Raw genomic sequence first — 6,920 nt, forward strand, 5'->3', positions numbered from 1 at the left:
TGCCATGAAAACACATATTGTATCTATTCCACTTACAAATATTTGCACAGGTGGAATAGAAACAGTGTTATTTCAGTACCTCCCTTCCAAGTTTCACCTACAGGCTTCAGCCATACAATTTGTAATGTTAGTTGGTGTGCTAGCTATTGTATGTGTAACTTTAGCGCCCTCGTGGCCAAGATGGAGTCTGCTTGGCAGGCAGCTCTGGCTAAGAGAAGGCACGTGCATAGGGTTACCATATTTTGTGCCTCCAAAAGGAGGACACTCCACGGGGCCCAGGCCCCGCCTCCAGGCCCGCCCCAACTCCGCCCCTTCCCCAAAGTCTCCGCCCCCTCCCCTGCTTCCCGCGAACATTTGATTCGTGGGAAGCCTGAAGCAGGTAAGGGGGCTGTGACCGGTCCCTGGCCCCGCACCGCCAGCCCGTCCCGAGTCCGCGGCCCCGCACCGCCGGCCCGGCCCCCGAGCCGCACCGCCGGCCCGGCCCGATTTTCCCGGACATGTCGGGGGGAAATCCCAAAAAGCCAGACATGTCCGGGAAAATCAGGACGTATGGTAACCCTACACGTGCAGAAATGCAGCAGGAGAAATCCCTTCCACCCAAGGGACACCTGTTCCAACCCCCCCAGAGTGAACACACACACACACACACACACACCAATGGATATAAGAAAGGGAAATATTTATTTACACAGGGATGAGGAGAAAAACAACAAGGGGAAATATAGGGGGAGCAGTAAAACCGGGTTGCATTCAACACACAAGGCCCCACAGGCCCAGTGGTACCACAGCCTGGAAGGGCAGACCCTGAGCAATGTGTCTGCACACAGAGTTCAGGAGTCCTGAGCAAAGTTCCAGTCCAGTGGTGAGTCTTGGGTGCTCCTGGTTGTCTTCGGCGCCAGTGAACTTTCCCCAACAAACCCCTCCGGTGCCCTCTTCTGCTGCTCTCTGCAAAGCCACACAGAGCGACCACCTCCCCACTTAACTAGCTAACAGCCTCCCTCCTTATTCCCAATGCAAAGTCACAAGCCCCAGTACTCACAGCCCCATGCAGCTCTGGGCAGCAATGATACTGGGTCCAGCTCCGGCCTGTCCTTCTCAGGCGATCCCTCCCTGGCACAGTGCTCCTCCTGGCTCCTCTCCTGGGGTGTCCCTGATCGGCCACCCTGTCCTTCCCAGGCTTCAGGCCCTCTCTGCTGCTTCACTTTGGGAGGGCCTCCTTGCTGCCATCTCTCTCCCTCCAGCTCCAGAGCCCCCCGGAGTTTTCCTCCTTTTTTCTCACCCCCCCCCCGGAAAAAAATTAAAGGGGCCATGCTCTCTAAACCCCAAAGGGGTTACACATGCTACCAGACAAGACAAGTTTAGCAAAGACCCTAATGATGCTGCTAGAGGTAGGCTCCTTTTTGGGCTCATCTGGTCTGCTGTCAGGTCAAGACTGTTTTCTGTGAAAATATGCAGGCTATACAAAGAGATTTTTAAAGCTACGACTAAAGATAGAGATAGGTGATGGGGGAGGGGGGAAGAGGAGTCACATTAGGCACCAGTCTGCACCTAAATACCTTTGAAAATCTAAACCAGAAAAAAAAAAAATCTAACCCTGCCCCCACATTACTACAGAATGGATTTAATTAGTATTTCAGCAATGACTGAGGCAGGTTTTAGGATAACTTACTTAACTAACAAAAGATGGTTTACTTTACAGCAGCAGGACTAGTGAATGTATAATCTAGCCTGGCTGTATTCTCAGCTTGTCTCTGCAACTGGTTCCCAACTTCTGCTGCTACCCACACATAGATAACAGGAACTGTGGCACAGCAGAACACCAGCATGGTGGGGGGCAACTTTAATGTTGAAGTTTACCCCCTATAAATTATTGACAGATAACTGAAAAGAGTGGCTTTTTTTTTTTTAAACTGATTCATGACAAGTCATGATCTGATAATCTTTTAATGCTGCTTTGGCCTTAACCACAGCAGCATTCGCCTTGGCCATCAGATTCTGTAAAGAACCAGAGTTACACCTGTGCTGAGATCACAACAGGTATTTATTTATTTTAGCTGGGATAGAAATAGACTGATTGATATTTGGCTCTTAGCACTAGTTCCCAGTTAAGTGCCTGAGCTAAAGTTACTTCTTCTCCTTCTCCATGCACCACATACACACCAAAGAGAGCACACACAGAAATCTTATTACACCAATAATGTTTTTTGATTGTAGCTGGTAAAAAGGTCCTGTCACAGTCAGGTCTGTAATTCATCCAGAGTTTTATAAATTGGGGTTTATATATATTTAAAAAAAAAAAAAAAGGAATGTGTGTGACGTTGGAATGGCAAATTGCAGATAAGCACATCAGTAAATTTTTTTGCACAGCTTTATAGCTGCAGGAAATCTGCAACTTAAATGACACAGGAGTACTTGTGGCACCTTAGAGACTAACAAATTTATTAGAGCATAAGCTTTCGTGGACTACAGCCCACTTCTTCGGATGCATATAGAATGGAACATATAATGAGGAGATATATATACACACATACAGAGAGCATAAACAGGTGGGAGTTGTCTTACCAACTCTGAGAGGCCAATTAATTAAGAGAAAAAAAAAAACTTTTGAAGTGATAATCAAGCTAGCCGAGTACAGACAGTGTGATAAGAAGTGTGAGAGTACTTACAAGGGGAGATAGAGTCAACGTTTGTAATGGCTCAGCCATTCCCAGTCCTTATTCAAACCGGAGTTGATTGTGTCTAGTTTGCATATCAATTCTAGCTCTGCAGTCTCTCTTTGGAGTCTGTTTTTGAAGTTTTTCTGTTGTAATATAGCCACCCGCAGGTCTGTCACTGAATGACCAGACAGGTTAAAGTGTTCTCCCACTGTTTTTTGAGTATTTTGATTCCTGATGTCAGATTTGTGTCCATTAATTCTTTTGCGTAGAGACTGTCCGGTTTGGCCAATGTACATGGCAGAGGGGCATTGCTGGCACATGATGGCATATATCACATTGGTAGATGTGCAGGTGAACGAGCCCCTGATGGTATGGCTGATGTGATTAGGTCCTATGATGATGTCACTTGAATAGATATGTGGACAGAGTTGGCATCGGGGTTTGTTACAAGGATAGGTTCCTGGGTTAGTGGTTTTGTTCAGTGATGTGTGGTTGCTGGTGAGTATTTGCTTTAGGTTGGGGGGTTGTCTGTAAGCGAGGACAGGTCTGTCTCCCAAGATCTGTGAGAGTAAAGGATCATCTTTCAGGATAGGTTGTAGATCTCTGATGATGCGCTGGAGAGGTTTTAGTTGCCGTAGCTCTTACGCTTCTCCCAGAGGCACTACCTTATTCAACCACTTAGTCAGAACCCATCTCAGTACCCACAACTAGTGGGGTTTCAGCAGACCTCACTGGGCTCAGTCTTCAACCAGATCAGTGCGGCCCATCTCGGTCCCCTCACTAGCCTGCACAGGTTCTGTGCTCAGTCCCCCTGGGCTTCAGCCTGCCCACACTGACCTTCCACTGGTCCTGTTGCTCTTCCCACCAGCCAGGCACCAAATCTTCAGCAGCCATCCCTAGGCTTCAGTCTTGTCTGCAGTGAGCTGGCTACAGTACTGCTGTTCTTTCAGCCAGTCACCCAAGCCTCACTCCTCACACACCACACAACTGAACTTCTTTGCTCTGCTGCTCATCTTATATAGGGCCCTTCTGGTCCCAGATTGGCTGCTCCACTAGCCGCTCTGATTGGCCTCTCCTCTGCAGCCATTTAGGCTGCCTGAAGGACTTCTCTCTGCTCTGGGACAGGGTGATGCAGGGCCGTGAGGCCTCGAGCAGAAGGCCTCCGGACATAGTCCACCCTGCCACAGTACCAGACCCTAGATTTGTTCATGCAAGTAGTACTTGTGCATGTAAATCAGGTAAGATTATGTTACCTGCATGCAGGTGCCATTTCTTTCTAGAAGTGATCTCACGTGCAAGAATTACAGGTTCAAATTCAGAGGCTCTCATATATCATTGTAACAAAAACCGGCAGAAGGCTACTAAAGCTTCTGTCATCACTGATCTATTCACTGTTGTCAAGTTGTATCTTTAGGGATTTCCCAAACCCACTACTGCATAAGGGTAGGAAAGAGATAGCATCTGCTGCTACCGCCCAGGAGCTGTGTTTGTGCTCCATCTATTATCACCCCTAGGGAGATCCTCTGTGCAAAGCACATTTGCTCAGCCCTTGCATAAGGAACCAGAATCTGGCCCTAAATAACAGATAAACTGCTATAACTCAGAAGGAACACTTAGATTTTATTATTGTAGTTAAAGAAGGCTTAATACTGGAGTATTACTGACTAGTTAACGTGTATGTAGAGAGTGTTTAAACATATGGAATTCCACTGGCATTTAACAATCTAGAGGAGAATCAGGCTGCTGGGTGGCTTATGTGAAATGAACATGATGGTCCGTGAGCAGATCTACGTTTCACAAATACCACCATCAGAACTAGCAACCATGGTGGCAGATGCTGCAGAGAGACCAACTGCTAAGCAGTTCACCACTAATGAAATAGGTGATCCTTGCAGGTCAGGGTTGAGGCCCAATGGCAGAAGAATACGCGAGGATGCTCGCACTGCTGCCAGTGGTGATTCAGATTCTGTGATGGATAATCTCTCTTGCTCTCTCTCTCTCCAAGATGGTCAATTTGGTTCCTTTCATCAGCAGTAAGTTCTCATAAAAATAAATTCAGTTAAAAATGCCAAGGAACTTTCATTTTTAAAACAGAATCAATAAAACTTGTATGAAAACTAAAAGTGTCACTAAAGTCTCATTAACAGTCCAACTCTCTGCCTTTCCTAACAACATTCTTTTGGCTCTGGCTCAAGGCAACATATGTTAATATGTAATGGCAGCTGCTACATCTTAAGATGTATCTCAAGTTTTCGACCTTGCTGAATGTAAATAATCTCTCAAAATTGCAGCTCCATCCTTAACTTGCTAATGGGAATCAGAGAAAGGAAAGTGATTGTGTAGGAATGTGATCCACTCGTTGTGTACCAAAGACACCCCCACCCACAATCCAGAAGGGGCTCTATGTACACCCAGTCATCAGCCATATTGCTTCCAGTTAATTTAGTGAAGTAAAATGGAACTGATATTTGAAACTACTTAGCTATATTGCTTGAATGAGTTGGTGCGCATCATTTATTTGCATTTTCAATGCATGACCCATCATCTACTTATCTGGGGCTCCAGGGATAATACTAGTTAACCTTGATTAATAGATTTTGGAGGAACAAGCAAAATTAGGGGAGATACATTCTCCCTATGGATTAATTTCTTCCTAAAGGTTGATAATAGCAACAAACAGCAAATTGACCTATCACACAAGATGGTATTTTGGACGGTCCATGGTTAGGCCCTGAGCTTGCACACACTTACATGTGTTGTGTTCCTTTATGCAGAGTAGTCCCATTGAGTTCAGAGACCTTCGTTTGCTATTTCAGAAGTGTACGCTAGCTGGCACTTGTATATACTAAACAGTGATGGAAAGTAACAAATAATGATTAAAAATCCAAGTTGCCATAATGTTCACGTTCTATACCCTGTGTTTTATTAATTTAAAATAAAATAATTTAAAGTCTCCTTCATACTATCCAATACATTAGTTGGACATCTTGAAAGTGTAATATATTTATACAATCCTCTTTTGGTATTACATTATTCATTTAAATAAAAGAAAAAGAAAGACATCTAAATGAATGGGAATGAGTAGCCTTGGTGCACTGACAGAAGGAAGCAATGCTACACAATTCCATGTGCTGTAGCAGAAGACAAGAGATAAACATCAGTACCTCTGACAACCAAGCCCAGCATTTCTGAGTGCAATGTGATTAAAAGAACTGGGGAACGTGGGCCAGCTTTCAGGAGGGACCTAATTTGTTGTGACACCATGGCTCAGGAATACAAGCGGAGGCCAAGCTGCTAGCATGCAGATTCTAAAGTCTAAGCACATAAGACTCGCCTCTCAGCATGCTTAGTAAAGATCTTTCCTACAACCCTGCCGGCCTGGCTTATTGTCAAAAAATAATGAGAAGTCACAGATCCTATTGACTAGGAATTGTAGGTGCTTCAGAAAAATAAAACCAATTATACATATTTATTAGTCTGAGTGACCTAATAATTTCAAGAATAAATACACATAAAGAACAGTTAAAAGGCAAATCTTTTTACTCAATATAGACACCACACACTGATTGTTTTTATGGTACTTTTCTTGCCAAACAGGCAAATTATCTGCCCTATGTAAGCAGGGCAGGCTCTAACTTTTTTGCTGCCCCAAGCAGCAAAAAAAAGCACCGCCCCGCCGAGCCCCCTCCGCCAAGCGGCCAGAACCCCCCCCCCCGCGCTGCCCTCCCCCCGAGTGCCGTGCCGCCGGAACCCCCCCCCGAGCGCCGTGCCCCGCGCCGCCCCCCCACCGAGCACCACGCTGCCAGAGCGCCTCCTGCCGAGCGCCGCACCACTGGCGTGCCCGCCCCCCCCCGCGGAATGCCGCGCCGCACTGCCCCCTGCCACCCCAAGATTGGCCGCCCCTTACCAGGTGCCGCCCCAAGCATGTGCTTGGTTGCCTGGTGCCTGGAGCCGTTCCTGTATGTAAGAGGTTCAACTCACCACCATAGCAAACCTTGGTGTCAGAGTGTGGCATTGAAGGGTCTTTAGATCTAGCACTCCCTGTTGACTTCTTCTTTGGCCCAGCGATGGCCTGTTTTGGCTATACCCTCCAGCCAAGTCACCTCCTTCCAGTTCTGTCCCCTTCCAGGCTAACAGAGTCCAACTAAGAAATCCAGATAATCATCCAAACAAACATTCTGTCTACCCTTCTTGGGCTGCATTGAAGGTCCCTGTTCTTCACCCCCCACTTCTGGGCACTGCAGAGTTCCTTCTTTGCTCCAC

This window comes from Malaclemys terrapin, chromosome 2 (assembly GCF_027887155.1).
Source record: "Malaclemys terrapin pileata isolate rMalTer1 chromosome 2, rMalTer1.hap1, whole genome shotgun sequence".
NCBI classification, from domain to species: domain Eukaryota; kingdom Metazoa; phylum Chordata; order Testudines; family Emydidae; genus Malaclemys; species Malaclemys terrapin.